This window comes from Lagenorhynchus albirostris, chromosome 2, assembly GCF_949774975.1.
Source record: "Lagenorhynchus albirostris chromosome 2, mLagAlb1.1, whole genome shotgun sequence".
Taxonomy (NCBI): domain Eukaryota; kingdom Metazoa; phylum Chordata; class Mammalia; order Artiodactyla; family Delphinidae; genus Lagenorhynchus; species Lagenorhynchus albirostris.
The window spans coordinates 147300955-147324577 of NC_083096.1; positions in this window are offsets into that span (position 1 = coordinate 147300955).

Sequence of the window (23623 nt, forward strand, 5' to 3'; positions counted from 1 at the left end):
TCTGACACCCATTCAGGGACCCCTGTCCCGACCATGATTCGGGGACCAGGGAGGTTGTGGGGAGCTGGGACCTACAAAGTGGGGGTTAGGGTCTCATTCTGCCCCCATGAGCCGCCGAGAAAGCCACCCAGCCTTGTCCCCATCACACCTCTACCGCCTGTTGCTTTGAGGAGCAACTGTACTATTTGTGATTTCTGACTTTCCCCCCTCCCCAAGTCCCCACCCCTTTCCTGTTTGGCCTGTGAATTGGAAAGGGCTATAAACAGGCGAGCGGGTTCCTCGCCCCGGGGGCGGGCCTGTCAGCCAGTCAAGGGAAAGGTAGGACCCAGGGGAGCCCCGCTCCCACCCCCCCCACACAGCCCAGCTGAGCAGCTTGTAAAGATAGGATTTGTTTGTTTTTTTGGATCTGCCTCAGGATCTGGCTGAGGCCGGACCCTTTGGGGAAAAGCAACTTTTAAATAAATGCTTCAAGATTGTGCAAACATTTCAGTAGTATTGGAGGCCTGGCGTTCTGGGTCAGGGAGGGAAAAAAATACCCCGTCAATCACTTTAGAGATGAAAACCTGATAGCAGAGCAGTTGGTGAGGACTGGGGCTTGGGTTGCAAATCTCAGCTGTGGCTGGCTGGGACCAACTACACTTAAGCCCTCTCTCCAAAAATCATTTGCATGTTAATCAATAGAGCAGCCTGTCTGACAGGCACAGAGGACACAAGCAGCTCACAACACGATGTGTGTGATGCGTGCAGAAAGGACGGACTCAGAGGCACACAGAATTGGACGTAAGCCCTGGCTCTGCGGCTGATTAGCTCTGTAGTCTTGGGTTAGTTATTGAGCTTGACTGAGCCTCGGTTTTCTCGGTGGTAAAATGGGGTTATAACATCAATCTCATCAAGATGCTGTGAGAATTAAATAAAAATACAGATTGCGACATAAAACCTGACTCAGAGCAAGAGCCCAGGGATAAATCATGACAATACCACGAGCGGCCGTTTATCGAGCGTTTTCTATGAGCGGAGACTTGCAGACATTTTCAGCCCTCCTCGAAGCATGCCCCGCTTGGTCAGGCATTCGCAAGCCTATTCTCTGCGCCCATTCCCAGACAGTTCTCTCTTGGCCAAGAGCGGGGCTCAATCCCTGACCTCAGGAGTTCAGGGTCCTGAAACAAAGACGCTCCGAGCTGACAGACCATAAGAGAAATGTGTACACAGCCTGGAACAGGGAGAGAGAGAGATGGTCCTGGGCAGAGAATCCAGCCAGCTTCTGTGGAGAGGGGAGATTTGATCCAGGTTTTGAAGGATGAGTAGAATACCCACAGGCAGGCACTGGCAAAAAGCTTTCCAGATGGAGACGGGCTCAAGCGAGGGCTCTGAAGCAAGCCTTGTATGCAGAAAGTTAGGCTGCACAGAAGGGGGGCATTTGGGAAGCGACACTGGCAAAGTCAAGTTGAATCAAAGTGTGAAGAATTCTGCACTGAGAGGGTCCAGCTCGGTTTCCGGGGCCATGGGATGTCTCTTCCTCCTCCCTGGGTCTCCTCCTTACAGCTGTGTAACTAAGGCAGTCACCCAATCTCTCTGTATCTATATATCCCTATCACCCCTTCCAGACCTGCCTCAAAGGGCTCCCTCCTGGAGGTGAGAAAGTTCTGAGAAGGTTAAAGTGCTCCACCAACACTGGGTACCATTGTTTTACACGTGCACACACAGACATACACATCCATGTAAGTGCATATGCGTACACATACACACACGTGCACAGGCTCACGTATCAGAGAGTCTTGGCTTCAAATCCCAGCTTTTCCATTTGCTGCTGCAGGGACTCTGAGCTAGGCATGTATCTATTGCATATAAAGAGCCAGTTCGATGCCTGCCACGCAGTAGGCACACGTGACACCGTTATCATCCATCACATCGACAAACTCAAACTGTTTCTACTTTAAGAAGAAACTACCACCCAATAGGGTCAATTCAAGAGACTGTGAGGCCCAGGGATCAGCCCCCTAGCCTCTCATCGTACATATGGGGAAACTGAGGTTCAGAAAGGAAGTGAGCATAACCAGCTTGGAAGCAGGGGGCAGAGGAGCTCTTGGAGAAAAGCTTTCCTGGAATGCTCAGCCACTGCGCTGAGCCTCGCTTGGAGAGTCAGCAGGACTCCATGGGCAGGTGCAGGCGGGAGGGGCGCACCAAGCAGAGGGAACAGCATGAGCAAGAGCCAGACGTCACTGATGAACCTGGAGAAAGACAAGCCACCTGGTCTGTCAGGGTCTGTGCTGGAGTGTGGCAGAGATGGAGCTGGAAGCTGGGGGCAGGTCCTCGAGTCCAGGCAGGGAGGGTCGTGGGGGGCGTGTTTGGGAAGCTGGATGTTCTGGAGAGCAATAGGGAGCCCTGAAGGGCAGCAGCGTCAGGTCAGCATTTTAGGAAGAGTCCTACAGGGCAAGAAGCAAGACTGTGGGCTTAACCCAGGTGCAGGCTTAACCCAGGGCCAGGCCAGGAGGCACGGGGAGAAGTGGGTGGATCTGAGACACACTGAGGAGATACAACAAGACTCCTCAAAGGGCATTTACTTTCTAGAGGAGAAGAAAGAGATGGAGACAAAGTAGACATAGAAGTAGCCACTTTTGATGGTTTTGAATCTGTCTAACCCAAGCACAAAGAGCCACCTTTAACTCAGCGGACCGTAGCGATGGGATTTTCAGCAGAGGAGAGTACTCAGAAGAGAGGGGGCTTCCTGACGCCCCACCCTCACACCCAGCTGCTGCCCCACCTACAAAGCCCTCCAAAACGTCCCATCCCCATAAGCCTGCCCACCCTCCCCTCCATCCCAGCGAGTAAGGCAAAGGCCACAGGCCCAGTCAAGGAGACCCACAAGCCAGGGTGGAGGAGAAAGCCCAGCTGCCTTGGCGGGGAGGGGGTTAGACAAATCATATGGCAGTGGCCCAGCGTTCTCCATCTTTATCTCCTTCCCCCTTTCTTCCTGTCTCCTCTGGCTCCATGCCCAGGGCTGCCCTCAGCCTCTTACTAAGTGCCTTGGAGCCAGTCCCTCACCTCTCTGACCCTCAGTCTCCTCCTCTGTGAAGGGGAGGTAATAGTACTTAGCAAGCAAGGCTGCTGAAATTATTGGCGGGTGCCATGCCTAGAGGGGCTGCTCAAAGGTCATCAGATCCTTTCTCAATAAATGTTTCCATTTTTTCCATGTGTGTGATGCTGCCCTTTCCAATTTACAAATCCCTTTCATTCATTTCAGCACAACAACACTGGGATATGAATATTATGGGGCAAAGGGCTCTCTCGCACTGACAGTCAGGGGCCAGTCAGGATTTGAACCCGGGGCCCCAGCACTATCCAGCCTACCTCTCCCCAGTCACTCTGTTCTTCCGCATCCCGCTGTCTCCGCCTTCCCTGGCTTCCTCCCCGGCCTCCTGCCCCAAGCCCCACTGCCCCCTACCCCGACCCCTACCCTTCTCCTCCCTCCTCCCCTCCTCCCCCACCTTCTTCCCCTCCCCTTCCTCCTCGGCGCCGCCCCCTCCTCCTCAGCGTCCTCGGAGCCCAAATACGCGACACCTGGAGCAATAGCAGCCGCCCCGCGGCCTGGGCCTCATTACGGGCCGGCTCTTATCGCGGCGTGCATCACATTATTTCATTTCAAAGAATCCGCAGAGAAACCCGTCCCCGGCCGACAACAGAAAGTAAAAACACAGCTGACTCCCATTAGGGCCCTCTCACAGGCTCCGCGTGAGGTAATGAAATATGGAAGCGGTGAGATATGTAATGCTTTATTAAGCGGTCTCAGCTACAACGACGTGCATGCCAATTACGCCTGCAGGCTACCGCCCGCCCCCGGCCGCCGGACCACCCAGCGCGCGCCCGGCCCGCGCCCCGGCCGCCGGATCGTGGGGAAGGAGGGAGGGAGGAGCGAGGGGAGGAAGGGGGAAGAGGCACGGAAGAAGGGTAGGACGACGGGGGAAGGCGGGGGAGGGTGGCGAGGAAAAAGAGGAATAGAGAGGAAGGGCCGGGACAGCGGCCGGTGCCCAGCGCCATCTCTGGTTAATGGCAAGTAGCGAGGCATCCTTTGAGCCCTGAGAGAGCCAGGCCTGTTCTCTCCACCAGACCAGTGGGGCCCTGGGAATCTTGGAGTGACCGGAGGAAAACTGAGAGGTCTCAGATTCCTAGAGGACAGGAAAGGGAATGGCCAAAACTAGGCTCAGAGAGGGAAAGACACTTAAGAGGGTCACACAGATGAATCCTGGGCAAGATTGGAGGGAGGCCCAGCCTCCTGTTTCCTGAAGTAAGTAGATTCCATTCTACCAAACTGCCTTTTCTTTTCCCTCTAATGATGTCTAAATGGCAAAGTCAGGCTTCATTGTGTGCATGAGAAATATGTTCTTTTTTTACATCTGACTCTCTAACATCCCTGAAATCCTCTGCTCTTTCTAACTGGCCCTATATTTTACAACCTTTGCACAGTTTTCTGAGCCTGCCACTGCCATGACTAAGCTGTCTACCCTCTCTGAGAATCAGTTTCCTCATCTGTATAATGGGGATAACAAACCCCATCTCCCTAGGTTATGGTACAGGTGAAATGAGAAAATGCAGGGTGCGTAGTCCAGTCTGCAATGACACCTGCAGTATTCAGTACTACAATGAGCTTGTCCTGTCAGTCATTCAACAAATGGTTCCCGAGTACCCACCTGGTGCCAGCGAATGTGCTCGCTGATGTCCTTCCATGGAAAAGGCAAGCAAGGTAATCCGACCCCCTTCAGGAAGCTCTGGTAAAGGTTCAGCTGCAGAGAGGGAAATGAAAATTACTGGCTAATATGGAATTTGGGATTACCTGGGGATTTGCATTATCCATTCCAGGAGTTCTCAGCCATTATTCTACCTCAATACAAACAAAGCAATGGTTCACTGCCTCAGGAGGGTCCAGAGTGAGGGGCTGCAGCAGGTAACCCAGGCTACGTGCCCTGGTGCACACTCAAGGCCCCAGGCCTATTCCAGACGCCCAGGGAAACACTGTACAAGGCAGGGAGTGGAGAGCATTATTTTGGAGAGGTGACGTGGAATTCCCCTGGGTTTCTTAAAAAGGAAAAGAAAAATCATTTGCAAACTTGGGTTCTTTCATTGGCTTTTAGCAGCAAATTCCATGTGAATCCAGCATACAGATTCCCAAGTTCAGATCTGATGGAGGGAGTTTGCCATCAGTGCCCCTAACTACCATTTGACCTCACTCTCTACGGCCTCCCATCTTCTCAGATGCCTGGTGCTTTCCTGCCACCTACCTCCCTCTACCAGGAGAGAGGGAGAATACACTGACACATACTTAGGCAGTGGTCCCCTCATGCCAGGCACCAGAGTAAGTTTTATATATATAAAATATAATATATTGTAGATATTATAGATATAATATAGATATATAGAATATAATATATAGTCGATATTATAGATAATAATGAAATATTAGAAGTATCATAAATAAAATAATGCTTATTTAATCTTTACAGAAACCCTTTAAGGTCAGTGCTTATCATTTTTCAGATGAGGAAAATGGACCCCAGAGAAGTGAACTGACTTGTTGAAGGTCAACAGCTAGGAAATGGGGGGCAATCCAGGCAGTTTGGTTCAAAACTCCACACTGTTGATCACCATACAATCTGGAATTCACGGACTTCCCTGGTGGCGCGGTGGTTAAGAATCCGCCTGCCAATGCAGGGGACACGGATTAAATCCCTGGTCCGGGAAGATCCCACGTGCCGCGGAGCAAATAAGCCCGTGTGCCACAACGGCTGAGCCTGCACTCTAGAACCCACGAGCCACAACTACTGAGCCCGCGTGCCACAACTACTGAAGCCTGCGCCCCTAGAGCCCGTGCCCCGCAGCAAGAGAAGCCACTGCAATGAGAAGCCTGATCACCGCAACGAAGAGTAGCCCCCTCTCGCCTCAGTTAGAGAAAGCCCACACACAGCAACGAAGACCCAACGCAGCCAAAAATAAATTAATTAAATAATTTTTTAAAAATCTGGAACTCACAGGGAGAAGGCAAGGATGAGGGCAACTTAACGGATGTGATTAATAGCACTAATATTTCTACAAAAACCTACGAGCTGCTATTACACACTTACTTAATTCTCGCAACACTATTGTGAGATACGTTTCATTGCCTCCTTTTACAGCTGAGGAAACTGAACCCCAGAGGAAAAGGCCCTTGCCCAAGTTTATCCAGCAGGTCAGTGCAGAGCCGTAGTTAGAACCTCAGTCTGACGACCAAGTTAGTATTCCCTCACTCTTCCAAACCACCTCTTAGACTCCCCACCAGCAGACTCCTCACCGCCAGAAAATAGCATTTTAAGAATACCAGAAGAAGGAATAACAATGCCTAAATGGCAAAGCTCAGACATTACTGTGCAGATGAGAAACATGTTCTCTTTTTTACATCTGACTTTCTAACATCCCTTAAATCTGCCCCCACAACTGACCCTGCATATTTACCCAAGAACACCTCATTTATTCAGTGAATATGAACAGAGCTCCTACTCTGGCTGGGTGCTGAGGAAACAAAAATGAAACACTCATGTTCCCTGCCCTGGGAGAGCTCACAATCTGGCAAGGGGAAAACGGCAGCTGAACCAATAAAAAGGGTATAAAGCCATGACGGAGATGCCTGTTACAGAACATCAGGCAGATCTTCCCAGAAGGTCAAGGTAGGTCTCAGTAGACGTGATGTTTGTGCAGAGTCTTGTGAGGTGGATAAAAGGAGTTACCTTGGAGGAGAAAGAACTGAGAAACCTGCCTATGAAAAGTATGGAGCACTGGATATCCAGAACTCCTTCAAGGAACTGCTAATAGTTTTTAGGGCCCACTAAGCAGGACAGGTGTTAACTAGAGTGATAAGAGAGCACCAGAGGTTTTGTTAAGTTAAATTATTTAAATCAGTGAGAAGGCAGGGTACTCATTCGTCCCTTGGTAATTGTTTTTTATTTAAATCTTGCTTCTAATACAATTTCTCCACATTATTCATACTCTCTTAGAACAGAAAGGTCCAGACCTCTGTTTTCATCCTACAGGTGACATTACCCCCATTTTATAGCTGAGGCTCTGAGAAGTCATTTACGTCAGGTGGAAAAAAAGATGACTTTCACTTAGCAAGCACTTAGGATGTGCTCGGTACTGTACTAAGCACTTTATATACATTTATACATTGATCCTCAGAAATACGCTTGAGATGGTTTCCTAAAACTTGCTAACTTCTTTCACATTTCATGTTTTTGGACATGCTATTTCTTCTGCCCTATAAATATTCCTCTGTTTTTATCTGCTACACTGTTTAGGCTCCAGACTAATACGCTTTAGGTAAGAGAGCCAGCAATACAGTGGTTCCAACAGGATAGAAGTTTATGTCTCTCTCATGCAACGGTTTGAAGATAGGCATGTGATCCAAGGTGCATGAGGCAGCTGTGCTCTCCAAGGTCATCCAGGGACCCAGGTTCCTTCTGTTTTGTTGCTCTGCCATCCCTTCATGGCCCAAACTCGTCCACCCACACCATGTCCTGATTCCAGCCATGGGAAGCAATTCACTGGGAGGGGTATTTCTATGATTAAGAGGAAGAGGAGAAAAACAGAACTGGGAAAACAAGCAGCATACTCTGCCATCCCTACTTGTCCTTCATCATCCAGTTTGCACGGTGCCGCCTCTGCAAAGCCTTCCTGAATCTCTTCCCAAAAAGAATTCATCATCCCCTCCTCTGTGCTTCTACAGCCCCTTGTATCAATACTGTGTTGCTTCATACTCCCCATTTTACAAGCCTGATCCCCTCACTTGTAAATAATAAGCACTATAAGTACTGAGCACTTGCTATGTCCTAGGCACTGTGCTAGCAAGTTTTATGCATTAAGTCATTTAATCTTCCCACAACCCTGGGGATTTCCTCCTCTGTGAAATGGGCATAACAGGAATACTAACCTCATAGGGTTGCTGTGAGGATTAAAAGAACAGGCATTGAGTACATGCTCAATAAAGAGTAGCTACTACTATTGTGTAAATACGGATTGATACATGTACCAATGTAAGGGGTTAGTCCAGTTATAAATTATGCTCCCTGCCCTACACAGCTCACAGCTGAGCTGGGAAGGTTAACCTCATGCCAGCGTGTGTAGGCACCTAGAGGTACACAGTCCGAGGGTTCTTGTTAGGTGAGAAGTGCTCTACAGATATTAAATGCCTAAGTCATGGAAGGCACTACTTGGAAGGCACTACCCCTCAAGTGAGAAAGCTAACTTACCCCAGGCCACACAGCTAGTAAGTGCCAGAACCATGACTCAAACCAGACTTATTTTAGTGGGTGAGGGGGGAGCAGTGTTTGGCTAGGCAAGTGCCATGAATCTGTGACACTTGATAGACCACGTGGAGAAAGTCCAGACGCTTAGGCCATACACGACTCTACCACTACCTAGTGGCAGCAATGAGTATTGCAGTCATAGCATCTCATTCACTCAAATGAGGCAGAAGTATCCCAAGTATCAATTTTGAACTGTTTTAATATATTAGATATAATCAAGATCTTTTCAAAACATCTGGTTTTCTCTCTCTTATCAACAAACTATATCAGGTCATTTCCATTGTTCTTAGCCACTCACATTTCCTAGATTTGTTCTTCTTTACCCTTTAGAATTTCTGAAATCAGAATGTGTGTTATAATAATGGGTCAGCCTCCAGGAGGAGGAACAAGTTGTCAGGTAGTTGTCAGGTTTATGCAGTGTTACTTCAGATGTGTGATTTACAATGAAAGAGTTGGTTATTAACTTAAATTTGGATCCCTAATTACTGTTTTAAATGTCTTCAAAAAGATTTCATAGTGATACAAAGAAAAAGTTACTGTTTATGCAAGAAATGGCCTGCCACCCACCAGTCAGTGCAGTTACTGGCAGTAACAATTGCCCAGTCTTCCCAAATACATCAGAGAATTTTCTGAGTGGTGTGAGGTGGGTCTGACAAATTGATCCATCAGGTCCTATAACGCAGACACTAAACACCTACCTGTCAGAAGCTTCCAGCTAACTTTCAAGAAAAGCTGTTTGACCTCCAGCAATATGCAGTGCAGTTTGTGGAGAGAGGAGGGGCACTGTGTGTTTATCTGAAGCAGAAATCCACATGAAACACCAATAGTCTTCAATATGTCTTAAGATAACACTGTTAATCTTTTCAAAATTAAGTTCACTTACATGAGACGCAAAAAGGCAGCACCATCACCATGACATTCTGCATAATTATTGATGACCTAAAGGGGAGCCACAGCATATCGTATAGACGCCCCAGGGCACACTCAAACATTGACTGTGATCCTGAAAAACAAAGGGAGCGCTTGTAGGAAGAACTGTGTGCTCTCAGTTGTTTTTCTTAATTATGTACCTATAATGTGGCAGTTCTCCCCCCACCCCAAAGTGGACTTAAATCAGTCGGGCATCTCACGTGGAGCAGTGTCTTAGAAACAAGAAGCTCCAGTTTTCCCTTGACTCTACGCCACTCATTACAGAGGTGTGACATGTGTCGCCTGTTCTGACACCCTTTTCTAGCATTACGTTGTCCCACCATGACATGAGAATGATAACATTGGGTTGGCCAAAAAGTTCGTTCGTGTTTTCATAAGATGGTATAGAAAACCCCGAGCGAACTTTTTGGCCAACCCAAACTGTCAGTGATAGCAATGTAGGTTTGTATAGCGCTTTAGAGTTTCCAAAGTCCTCACGCGTATTTGCTCAGGTCATTCTCACAACTGCTCCAGAAGGTGGTCCTTTTTCACTGATGGGGAAATGGGGCTCAGAGAGCTGACCTGACCTAGGTCACACAGCATGACTGAACCCTCCTCCTCCCCTCTCATCCCTTCTCCTTCATCCACCACCCTGCCAACTTCCTTTCTCTCTCTCCCTTCAGCCTTTCTCTGTCCACACATCTCTGCTTCCCTGTCTCTGTTTCTCTCCATCCCTGTCTTAGGAGTTTATTTTTCTTTCCTTCCCTCTCTTTTTTCCTCTTTATCCCCATATCTCTCTGTCTTTTGTCTCATTATCTCTTTCATTTTCTGTCTTTTTCTTAGTTTCCCTCTGTTTTTAACCTTCTTATTGCCTCTCTCTTCTCCCTCCTCCTTCTGTTTTCTCTCCTTCTCTCCCCTCTCTCCCACTCCTTTTCCTCCTCCCCTCCCTCCCCTGGTTTCTTAGAGCCTGAAGATGACAGTTTTCTCTCCTACAGGCCAGCATCTCTCTCCTCTGAGGAAGAAGTGGATGGAGCCTAGGGTAGCAATGAGAAGGCGTCTTGGCCTTTGTCGCCCCCTAGAGTCTGTTCATTTTGCCCGAACTTCTTGCCCCAGACTGATCCCCTTCAGCCCCAGCCAGCTGTCCCAGAACTGGGATTCCTGGGGAGAACCCAGCCAGGACCAGTCTCCACATATCTTGCCTGTGTCTGTCTGAAAAGACCAAGTTAAATGTAAAGTTCTGGGCATCTTGACAGGGAAAGTAAAACTAATGCCAAACTTGGAATTCCTAGATGTGGATTGGATCCTGGCTCTGCCAGTTACCAGCTTTAGGACTTTAGGCCACCGCCTTGTCTTTCTGAACCTGCGTTCCTCACCCACGAGGTGGGTTACCTTGCAAGGGCTGTTGTCAGGGATTAATTAAGGCCATGATGGTGAAAACACCTGCCACATCACAGGTGCTCAGTTAAGTGTTGATTTAGACTCAGAGCCTCACAAAAGGGAGGCTGCTCACGAGTGAGGAAGTGGAGAAGGAAGGGGTGTTTAGTACAGGAGCCCCATGTTCTGTAATTGCAAAAAGTGGCCACAAATTCTTCCCCAGCCTTCAGGAGATGGAGTCTGTTTCCTCGCCCTCTGAACATCAGTCGGCTTTGTGATTTACTTTGGCCAAAGGCTGTTAGCAAATGTGATGCAAGCAGAGGCTTAAAAGGCACTTACACATCGGGACTTGGCCCCTCTTGCTGCTCTGGGAAGCCCGGGACTGCCCCCAAGTGAAGAATCCCGGCCATCAGCCAACCAGCTACCCACCCACCAGGCATGGAAGCAAGGCCATCTCTGCCATGTGATCACAGATGCGTGAGTGTTTTCAGTATTTATTGCTGCATAACAAGTTACCCCCAAAGAAGCTTAAAACCACATTTATTATCTCAGTCTCTGAGGGTCAGGAGTCTGGGAGCAGCTTCACTGGAATGGGAATCTGGGGGCTGGCAAGAGCAGGGGAAACCGAGTCAACACTGGCCACACCCTGCCTGCCATGGAGCCCTCTGGTGCAGCCCCGGCTTGACACACAGGCAAGCCTGCTTCCCTCCCAGGGAACTGAACATCAGGACCCGGAGGGTCCTCGGCCGTGAGCCTCCCCAAGCCCTCATTAAACAGATGGGGAAGCTTGCCCCAAATCACACCACAAACCTGCAGCAGCAGCAGGATTGAAGCCGGCACTTCTGCTCCCTGCCCTGGGCTTGATTCTTTGCAACATATAAGAGCACATTGCAACCCTGGTGACACTTTTGTTCAAAAACTGAATGGATTTTAAAATATTGCCCTTCTGGGACTCCAAGACCAGCCCAGGGCAACAAGGAAAAACTAGCAAGAACAGGAAGGAGAGAGAACTTATTACCTGATTACTTCTCCTTCACCCCGCCCTCCTGCCCCTGGCAACCCCGGATGCCTGCCTCCGTATGACCAGACCTCACTGAGGCACCTGCCCCAATGCTGCTTCCCAAGCGATGCATGTCAGTTAGAGAAAATCCAAATCAGAACCTAAACCTAGTCCTAGAATCTTAGCGTCTCAGTACCAGAAGGAAACTTCTCCTGGACTGTGTTCTCTCCATGACAGGTGGCTATTCAACCTCTGCTTACATGCTTCCAGAGACCAGGAACTCACTACCTCTTGGACTGGTTGGAAAGAATTGGTTGAAAAGCGCTTTGGAGACAGATCTACCTACATTCAATCTGTGACAAACAGCTGTGCAACCTTTGATAAGTCATTTGACGTCTCTACTCCTCAAATTTCTCCTCTGCAACACGGGAATAAAGCCTCCTGAACAGGGTTGTTGTGATAATTAAATGAGGTTATAAATGTGTGCAAAATTCCCAGAAAGTAATCAGCACACGACAGTTTTTATTACATAAGCAGGTGAGAACAAGAGGGAACACAGGGGTCTGCCACTTAGAGTGACTTCTTCCCTCCTGAACATCCCCGTTCGTCCCAGTCCGGGATGCAAGAGATTAGGATCTCCTGAGGTTTCTCCCCAGACATAGGAAGTCAGAATTCACCCATCAACTCAGGGATGCAGGAAGGCACTGGGCAGCTGAGTGTCAGAGGGTGAGCTGTGCTCTCAGATGGATGTGCTGGGCCTAGAATATTCAAGGATGGAGGAAGAAAATGAGAGGAGAAAGAGGAGGAGAAAGAAAACAAGTGTGTATACGGAGGTGATGGAGAGGTTTTGGCGAGAAGTCAGTCATGTTGGCGTAGCTAAGACGCCACAGCCCAGGCATAGGTGAGGGGAGTTAGGAAATACCTCCTCTCCTCTGCTTGTTCTTTCTCCAACATCCAAGTTACTCTGCATCTCTGGGAGGGTGGAGGACGGGGCAGGGAGAAGTTGGCAAGGCTGCTGCTGTAAAATCAGAGAGGCGCAGGCTGGATTGGAGTGAAGAATCCGACACTGGGGGGCAGGGGTGCACTTCTCATCATGCAAATCATCTTCCACAAAGCAAAACAAATTTGCAAGCAAATCACTGAGTGAGCCAAGCTGCTAGGGAGCATTGGAAAGGAAAAGGAAACTCATTACACCTTCCCTTTGTCATTCTCCTACAATATACAGACTGCCACAGGAGCCTTTCGATGTAGTCGCTGCCTCTGTGGTTTATCTTAGTGTCTTTATAAACTGCTCAGAGGCTTTCCCTGGGCTTTCTTTGAGCTCAGTATCTCCTGTAGTTCTCCACCCCCTCCCTCCGCCCTTTTCCTGAGCCCCTACGGGCGCTCCCAGCCTTCGCCTCTCTGGGACGTAACAGTGCCCTGAGTTACCAGCCCCAGGCCACCGCCCATAGCCGGTTGCTTTCCCTAAACCCTACCCACACCTTTGTAAACAGTCCCTTTTAAAAACTCACCTCCTTACCTAGAATAAGCAAATGCATAGAGACAAAAAGTAGAACGGGGGTTGCCAGGGGCTGAAGGGAGTGGGGAGAGGCATTAGTGTTTAAGGGATACAGAGATTCAGTTGGGGAAGATGAAAAAGTCCTGGAGATCCATGGTGGTGATGTTTGCCCAACAGTGTGAATGTACTTCTACAGCTAGAGCAACTAAAGTCAGAAAGGATTAACTGACTGGGGCAGTTATTCCTCCTCGTCCTCCCAGCCCATCATCCATCCATTCAACCCATCTACCCTCCTACCCTTCCAGCCACCCATCTCCATCATCCATTCATAATCTCATGTACCCATTCAGTTAGGCATCAAACATTCTCAGGTGCACGATCCCGTGCTCGAGCCCCAGAGTTGGATCAGCAGGCTCTGGCCCTCGGGGAGCTCACAGTCCAGTGCAACACACACCTAACTTTATTGTTTGTTTTTTGAGGGGTTTTTTGTTTTTGGGGGTTTTTTTGCGGTACACGGGCCTCTCACTGTTGTGGCCTCTCCCATTGCGGAGCACAGCCTCCGGACGCGCAGTCTCAGTGGCCATGGCCCACAGGCCCAGCCGCTCTGCAGCATGTGGGATCTTCCCGGACCGGGGCACGAACCCGCGTCCCCTGCATCGGCAGGCGGACCCTCAACAACTGCGCCACCAGGGAAACCCCACACCTAACTTTTGAGACCACAACGCTGAGCAGCACAATGCTATGGACAAAGACCTGGGTCACCGTCCTGACCCTACCCTTAGATAACGTCTCTGCGTACCACTATCCCCTTCTTATCATTTCCTACATACAGGCCAGTTTCTGCCACCAGATCCAGAGACTCTGAAAAACACAGGGACCGAGTCTTCTTCTTCATCATCGTAGCCTGCAGCCGTTAAGCTGAGACTCCACGGGAGCAGTCACTAAGCACTGTCCAAGCTCAGCTAACCACTTAACATGGTGCTGTGGACTGAGCTGTGTCCCCGCCAAACTCCTACGTTGAAGCCCCAACACCCAATGTGACAGTATTTGGAGACAGGACTTCTAAGGAGGTAATTAAGGTTAAATGAGGTCATAAGGGCAGAGCTCTCATCGGACAGAACTGATGCACAAAGGAAGGACCATGTGAGGACACAGCCAGAACAGAGTCATCTACAAGCCAAGGAAACAGGCCTCACCAGAAACCAGCTCTGCTGGCAGCCTGACCTCGGACCTCCAGCCTCTAGAACTGAGAAAACACACTTCTGTTGTTTAAGCCACCCAGTATGTGTATTTTGTTATTGCAGCCCAAGCAGACGAATATGTGGGTTATCCCCATTCATCTTCACAGCGATCCCTTCTTGCGGATGTGGGATGTAGAGTTCAGGAGGGGAGATCAGTTGCCAGGTTACAGTCTGAAAGTGGCAGGATCCAGACTCACACTTTGGTCAGGCAAACACCAAAACTGCTGCTCTTAAGCCTTTGCTATGCCGTCTCCCTCAGTGTCCCAGTACCAGCAAAGGGCCTGGCCGGAGTATGAGCTTCGTGAATGAATGGATGGATGGGCGGTTGCCCGTCATCCTGACACTTGAAGATGTGTCTTCTATCCCGGGCCCTTTAAAGACGTTCACCCAATACCCGCCCTGTAGCCTTGGGGAAGAGCCAAAGCACCCAGGCCATCCGGGTCTCAGGAGGGAACATCTAAACCAAAAGGAGAAGTTAGAGAAAGCTGAATGGACAGTGAGGAGGAGGTGCTCCAGACAGAGTGTGAGCGTGAGCAAAGGCTGGGAGGCAGGAGAGCAAGTAGGGTCACACCCAGGGGACAGAGATGGGAGGAGGAGGGAGGGAGGTAAGCTGTTGACGGAGAGGCTGGAGAAGAAAGCGGGGGCCTTAGAACCTTGGAATCAGAGAACCAGAGAATCAAACAACTTTGAGGCCCCAGGCTCCTGGTCCCAAATCCAGGAGCCACTGACCAGAAGGCAGCCAACAGCCCATCTGTAGCTCCAGAAAGACCTAGAGGCACATGGAGTGTAATTGGAACTGCAGAAGGACCTGCAAACCCTAGGTGGATAGACAGCTATATAAGGATGGGATGAGGGTGAGATACCATTGTAGGGATGGCCATCATCCTCCAAGCACTCCTGTGGGCCAATTGTTTTACATCCCTGAGAGACAGGGGGCATCATGCCTATTTTACACGAGGAAATTGGAAACCAAGGTTTGGAGGGATTAAGCCATTTGTGTCAAGGCACCTGGCTGGTAGGTGGTAAGGCTGGGATATGGCCTCAGCCTGCCTGATCCCAAAGCTTGGGCCCTTATGTACACATTGTGCACATTCGAATGAGCTTGGAAACTGTAACCCAGAGACCCACTATTGGTCAGAAGACAGGGCAACTGGAGACCACTGCCCAGCACCGTGTTTATCGCACATGGTGCCCAGTCAGTCAGCACTGAGGGACTAAACGGCCTCCCAGTGGCTTCCCTGGCCTTCCTGCGACTCGCGTCTATTCCTCCATCATCTCCAGGTACCTCTACCCTAGGAATTCTTCCAGGAAACACCATAGGATCATCCTCCAGTGAGGTGGTGAGGGCTTGTCACTGAAAGCAGAGGCAAGTGCCTCAGGAGAGGCTTGGAGACATGGCTAGTGAAGTTCCTTCCTGGGCCGCCTTGGGAATCTCCGTCACTCTGCCACCCAAGAACCCACTCTGGATCCCCACTGCCTCTCTCGCCAAGACTCAGTGCTTTTCCAGCTGTGGCTTATGGCTCCCAGTCTTCAGCATCAAGGGGCTCTACTCCAGCTGAACAGGCCTCCCTATGGCTTCTTTAGGTTCCCTCTTCCTACCCCGATGCTGCCTCTGATTTCTCCTCTTAATGCCATTTTTCAAGGCAGAGGTCAGCGCCCATCTTCCAGGAAGCTGTCCTAACTGTTCAGGGACAACAGAGACCAGAAACACCCTGGACACTCACCACCTGGGCCCTTCCCTGGGGCCCTTAAATTATTCCACCTTAATGGCCTCATAATCCCTAAATTAACCCAACTTTCACTGGGCGCTTTCTTTGGGGCACAGCTCAGGGAGGAGGGTGGGAGTCCTGCCCTTGAAGAGCTGACAGGCAGTGGGGGCAGAGGTATAGGTGAAAAAGTAAAAGGCAGCATGAGCAAGAACCGTGTCCTTGAAGACGGGTGACCTTTAGGAAGGTGGGAATCCAGCAGCTTGGGTGTGGGTGGTGAAGCCAGGCAGACCCAGGTATGAATCTCTTCTCTGGAACTTTCTGGGTATGTGACCTCAGGCAGGTAACTTTACCTCTCAGGGTTTCAATTTCCTTATCTATCAAAGAGGAATATTGTGAGAATTAAATAAGAGGTTGCTAGAGTACAGCAGGGTGACTCTAATTAATAATACTCTATTGTGTATCTGAAAGTGACTAAGAGAGCAGATCTTAAAAGTTCTCATCACGAGAAAGAAAATTTGTAACTGTGTGGTGATCAATATTAACTAGACTTATTATGGTGATCATTTCACAATATATCCATATATCAAATCATTATGTCATACACATGAAATTAATATATGCCAATTATATCTCATAAAAAAGGGAAAAAAGAAAATGAGCAGTGAAAGGAGTTATAACTAAATATGCTGCAAACATTGAAAGATAAAAGGATATTATGACAAATTTTTGCACATAAATATAAAAATGTGGATGAAATGAGCAAATTACAATTTGCCCAAACTGACTCAAAAAAATTAAAATATCTAGGTAGCTCTACAGTCATAAACTATTTTAAATCTGTACTTTAAAAATTCTCTTCCCGTAAAAGAGAATCCAGACCCAGAGTCTTTACTGAAGTAATTTCAGTCTTACAGGGCTGTTTCAAAATAGAGAAAAAGAGGGAATATTCCCAACTTATCATATGAAGCTATCATAAACACGGTATCAAAACCTGAAGCAAACAGTATGAGAAAGGATAATTATAGGCCAATTTAACATAGAGGTAAAAATTCTAAACAATAATAAAAAGCTGAATGCAGAATGTATAAAAAGGATAATCCATTATGAGCAAGTTGGATTTATCTTAGTCGTGCAAAGATGACCTGACGTACAAAAATGTTTCATGTAATTTGCCATATAAACAGATTAAAGAACAGTGTGCTCATCTCATTAGATGCAGAAAAGGTAGTTGATAAGATTTAACAGCTGTTCATGATTGAAAAGTGAAAAGCTTTTTAGCAAATTAGGAAGAAAAGAACACTTCCTTAACCTGAAAAAGATGACCTGTCATTCCATTAAGACTGAGAACAGTTCTAGTCACAAGTGCTAATTGGCTTACTTTTTCTCAGTTAATTGATATATTTAACTAGAACCACCTGGAAGCAGTGACTTACTCCAGAGGAGTGAGTCTAACGATAGGAATTTCTAGGACTACTGTCGTGAGGCAGAGGAAATGTTTTTGGCAAGCCTTGCAGCGCTCTTCAGATCTCCTTAATATGCATAGACTGTTGCTTATGTATTTTCATTCGTCCAATGAATACTTATTAGATATAAAAAAACACAACAAAATGTCAAACATATTGTACATTGATGCCTTATGTACACTGTACAATGCACATGTACATTGTATATGTACAATGTATATTGATCATTGATCATTGATCTATGATCCTCAAAATGATGATAAAAAGTTTATCCTTGCATTAGAAAAAAAATCTAAAGGATGAATTTCCAGAATCTCTATGTGGTAGGATTACAGGTAAATTTTATTTTCTTATTAGAGCTGCTCCTTCATTTAGTAAACAAATATTTATTGAACAACAAACCTATTAGGTGCAAGACACTATGCTAGATCCTGGAATGAAAAAGAAATATAGAAAATAAGAGTGTGGATTATGGTGCCAGACCATGGCTCTGCTAGGCTCTGCTACCCATTAGCTGTGCAGCCTTGGGTAAATCGCTTAACTTCTTTGCTCCTCAGTTTGCCCATCTGTAAAATGGGGATTTAAAAAAAAGGAAAAGAAAAGAAGATGCATGTCAATTACCTGGCCTATAGTATCTGAACAAAAATAGCAACTATTATTATTACCTGGAAGGGAAAGGCAACATGTAGCAAAAGAGAGAGACAGGTGACATGGTCTCAGTGCTCAGAGAAGCGGGTGAGAGGATATCAGAGACAGGAGAAGGAGGAAGGAAGGCTTCCTGGAGGAGGAAGATTCAGAGCTGTGCCTTGAAAGCTAAGTATTTCCACAGGCAAATAAGAGGTGGAAGGCATTCCAGGTAGAGTGCACAGCCTGAGCAAAGGCCCAGAGATGAGAAAGTGTTTGGGTTAAAGGCACTAACTACTCTGGTGGAGATGAAGCACAGGGTCCATTCCAGAGGCTTTACTGTGCTCCACACTAAATGTTGTGAGGCAGCCACTCTTCTCCCCTCAGTTTCGCCATCTGTAGAATGAGGCTGCTGGAGTCAGTCACCCCTGGGCCCCCAGGCCCTCCAGCACATTTCATTCTACAGTGTCCAATCTCCTGGACTCCTAAACGCTTCCACATGTCAACCCTGACCTGGCTCTTATCTTTGCCTGCAGAACATAGCCAGCCAGCCCTGCTTCCGGGCCTTGGACGGCATCCCCACAGTCCCGGAGCAAACAGCTATTCTAGGGCCACCAGTCATGTGGCCCCCGTTCCAACAGAAACACAACACCCAGGGTGGTGGGCCCTATGCAAACATTCGCCTCACTTCCCTCCTTGGGCCTCGGTAGTGCCTGAGGATGATGTGGGTTTATTTGGGGTCTGCAGAATGCAAAGAATGTTGTCATTCCCAGGGAACTCCGAGTCCCGCTCGCACTGCTTGTTCTGGCTCCTCTCCGTGGATGCTGCAGACGTTGTTGTCTCTTACTCCCAAAGGCTCCCAGTTCCAAGAGAGGTTTTATGTTTCAGAGAAATGAAGTAAGTGCCTAAAGGGGCAGTGGCATCTTTAACTGCTGGAGCAGAGGGCTGAGCAGGGCTGAAGGTTTAAGCTGTGTCATTCCCCCTCATGGCCCCGGGCCCCCACTCCCGCAGATGTCAGGCATTTGCTTTTTCAACCTGGAATCTGAGAATTCTATGATCTTCAAACTAATGGAATTTGGGGCTACCAGGACCTTAAGAATTGTAGAATCTTAGACAGCCTAGAACCATGAAATTCTAGAATCTCAGAGTCAGAATCATTGTGCCCAGGGAAGATACAGGTTCCACCACTGCCTAGCTGTGTAACTTTGGGCAAGTTATTTAACATCTCTGTACCTCCATTTCCTCATCTATGAAGTGGAGTAATAATGGTACCTACTTCCCAGGGTTATTGTGTTGAGTTAATATGTTAATATGTCATATGTTAATATGCATAAAGCACCATAGAAGTGAGGCCTATAGTTCTAAGACCACACTGCAGGGCAACAGTTGGTGCTACTGTCCAGATCCCTGGGCTTCCCTTCTAGAAGTTTCCCCACTCCACCACACCACCTCTCAAGATAACTAAGAAGGGACCAGCCTTGGGACCAGATACACCCTTCAGTGATGGTACCACCCTCACAATAGGTACTCTGCTGTGGAGAATTTCTATGCAACAGACAGGTTTCCCATGACCCCAAAAATACAATGGCCAGAACCATGTTTCCTCCTAGAACAAGGAGTATTTGGCAGGTGGAATCAGTGAAAAGCCCTGGGATCATTTTCTATGCTCAGTGGGTTGACTGGGCTCAGCTGGGTGGTTCTTCTACCCCACATGATGTCAGCTGGGGCTGCAGACTTCAGGGGCTCAACTGGGCTCGAATATCCAAGATGGCTCACTTGTATGTCTGGCATTTTGGCAGGGATGGCTGGAAGGCTAGACCCAGCTGAGACACTCAGGCATCTGGGCCTCTCTCATCCCATGTAGTTTCAGGGCCTCTCCCTCCCCAGGTGGCTTCTCCACGTAGTATTTCTATCAGGGTAGCCAGACTTCTTAGATCACAGCTCAGGGAGCTCAAAAGGACATGAGTGGAAGTTGCCAGGACTTCTTAAAGCTTGGGCTAGTGAAATAGGGAGAATTCTAAGATGGCCCCCAAGATTCCCACCCACAAGTGCACATGCTCTATATTATCCCTTCCCCTTAAGTGTGAGCGGGACCTGAAAATAGGGGAAAGTCACTCTGTTGATTAGGTTACATTATATGGCAAACGCAATGGCATAGATTATGTTATACTATGTAAGATGCCATCATGCAAACTGGAGAGAGAATCTCCTGCTGCCGCCCGGAGATGGAAACAACCTAAGTGTCCATCATCGGGTGAATGGATAAAGAAGATGTGGCACATATATACAATGGAATATTACTCAGCCATAAAAAGAAATGAAATTGAGCTATTTGTAATGAGGTGGATAGACCTAGAGTCTGTCATACAGAGTGAAGTAAGTCAGAAAGAGAAAGACAAATACTGTATGCTAACACATATATATGGAATTTAAGAAAAACAAAATGTCATGAAGAACCTAGGGGTAAGACAGGAATAAAGACACAGACCTACTAGAGAATGGACTTGAGGATATGGGGAGGGGGAAGGGTAAGCTGTGACAATGCGAGAGAGAGGCATGGACATATATACACTACCAAACGTAAGGTAGATAGCTAGTGGGAAGCAGCCGCATAGCACAGGGAGATCAGCTCGGTGCTTTGTGACCGCCTGGAGGGGTGGGATAGGGAGGGTGGGAGGGAGGGAGACGCAAGAGGGAAGAGATATGGGAACATATGTATATGTATAACTGATTCACTTTGTTATAAAGCAGAAACTAACACACCCTTGTAAAGAATTATACTTCAATAAAGATGTAAAAGAAAAAAAAAGAAGAATCTCCTGCTGCCTTTGAAGAACCGAACTGCCACACTGAGAGAGGGCCATGCTGCTAGGACTTGAGAGCAGCCTCTAGGGGCTTAGACAGACCCCTGGCCGAGAGCCAGCAAGACAATGATGACCTCAGGCCTACAGCCACAAAGACCTGAATGCTCCCAAGAGAATTCAGGAAGAGGACCACCCCCAAGCCTCAGATGAGATCACAGCCCCAGCCAACACCTTGCTTTCAGCCTGGTGAGACCGTGAGCAGAGAACCCAGCTACACCATGCCTGGACCTACAGAAATGTGAGCTAATGGATGGGTTTTGTCTGAAGCCTCCAAGTTTGTGGTAATTTGTTACACAGCTGTAGACCTTCTAGCCAGAGCTCGCAGAGCATCACTTCCACTACTCTATTGGTCAGAGGAGTCACAGGGCCAGCCCAGGTCATTGTGAATGGGGGCCACACAGGCTGTGAATAACAGGAAGCGTGCTTCATCTGGGGATATCTTTGGATATAAATGAGTATATCAATTATAATCAAGTATAATCAATACTTGTATAATCAGTTATACAAGTATAATCAATTCCCTGAGGCCTAGATCCCACCCAGGCCCAGAATAGATCCCTGTGTCTGCCTACCAAGTTTCTGGAAGGCAAGGTGTACTCCCATGGTGGGTAAACTGTTTTAGTGGAAGTTGCATTTGATAGCTCACCTGCCTCCATCTTGCTGAAATGTCAGCCTGTTTTATATCAATGCAAATCAAGCATGTTCTAACTAGAAGGGTTCACAACAGTCATCTATCTGGTTTAAACCCGTCAATTTACAGTGAGGGTCTCTAGAGGGAAGGGATTTTCCTAGGTCCCACAGCAAACCAGAGACTAGGGCCAGAAACCAGGTGTCTGGACTCCCAGCCTATGACTGCCTCCATTCAGCTTTCATTTTGATGCTGAGTACATCATTCTCTCCTCTCTCCCCAAAGGAAAGGCACGGATTTCGCCTTGGCCCTCCACCTCTCCTGGGCCCCGCACTGTCCTGGACCCTTGGGGCTTCTGAGACTCATCTTTTCTACTCCCCTGGATCTGTTAAGAAGAGAACACAAGAGTCACCAGGAACTGAATCCCACCAGGCCTTCCCCTCCAGAAGAGGACCAATGGGGTGGGAAACCTCCCCACACATCCCACCAAGGACCAGAGCTTTGGAAGGCAGGGTGTGCACCAGGGGCTGGCTTCCACGCCATGAACTGGTGTGAATCCTCCCCTGACCCACTCTGAGATCTTAGGCAAGTCATAGTCTGTCCCCATTCTGTTTCCTCACTGTAAATGAGGACAGTGCCCTGCCAGGTGAGGGGAGCTAAGTGAATGCCCTTTGAGGACCACAGGGGTTGACTTCCTGGGCAGAGCTTTTCCAAAAGAAACCTCAGCTCTGCTTTTTTTTTTTTTTTTGCGGCACGCGGGCCTCTCACTGTTGTGGCCTCTCCCGTTGCAGAGCACAGGCTCCGGACGCGCAGGCTCAGCGGCCATGGCTCACGGGCCCAGCCGCTCCGCGGCATGTGGGATCTTCCCGGACCGGGGCACGAACCCGTGTCCCCTGCATCGGCAGGCGGACTCTCAACCACTGAGCCACCGGGGAAGCCCTCAGCTCTGCTTCTTGATGAGCCATCCTTCTTTCTCCAGCTAAGGGCCCCAGCCTCCCATGACTCCAGTCCTGGTCCATATCTTTCCCTTTCTCCAGTGGAAACAGGAAGCCAAGGGCCAGGGCCTCCATCCCTAGGAATCCGCAAGAATTCCTATCCTTGCCCAAATGTCACCTCCTCAGAGAAGTCTTCCCAATGTCCCCATCTAAAATAGCATCTTCCTTCCTGCTCTGTCCTCTTCTGAGTTTTTTTCTTTTTAATGGTACTTATTACTATCTGAAATTATATTGGGCATTTATTTGTTTATCATCTGTTTCCTACACTAAATGATAAATAAGGATCTGTTATTCACCACCATATCTGAAGAGTTAGACAGATAGTAATGCTCAAAAAGCATTTCTTGAACCAAAGAATGAATGAATGGAATCAGTACAGAACTTCAGTGTTGGTCCAGTGGGGGGAATCACATCTAAGAAACCAGTCTGTAAAGTGAAGAAAATGATATGCAGGAAGCCCAACCTGAACAGCACACTCACACTGGCCCCTCTCTCCTCTGGCCCCTGGTGGCACTTAGAGCCTGAACCCCTCGCCCAACACTGATGTACAAATGGCTGAGCCAGTGCCTTCATTGTTGATGTCTTGGAATGGGTAAACTCTGTAGATGTAAGTCTAGTCTCTCTCCCAAGCTCATTGAGAGCATATTCATCTTTGTGTCCCTCAGAGTGTCTAAAAAGTGCCATTGGGGTGAACATCCCTCGATGAATTAATGAATGAGCAAATAAGTGATGAGTCAACTAAATGGGTGGATGAATAGGTGAATGATGGATGGCTATTAGGTGGTGGTGGATGGATGGAGAGATGAAGAAATAGAAAAAAAGGAGGGAAGAGTGGATGTATTGATTGATGGATGGATGATGAGTGGAGAACAGGTGAATGAATAGATGAATGATGAAGAAATGGATGGATGAGTGTATGGTTAATGGATGGTAGTGGGAATGGGTGGACGGATGGATGGATGACGGATAAGTTAGTAGACAAATTTGACTT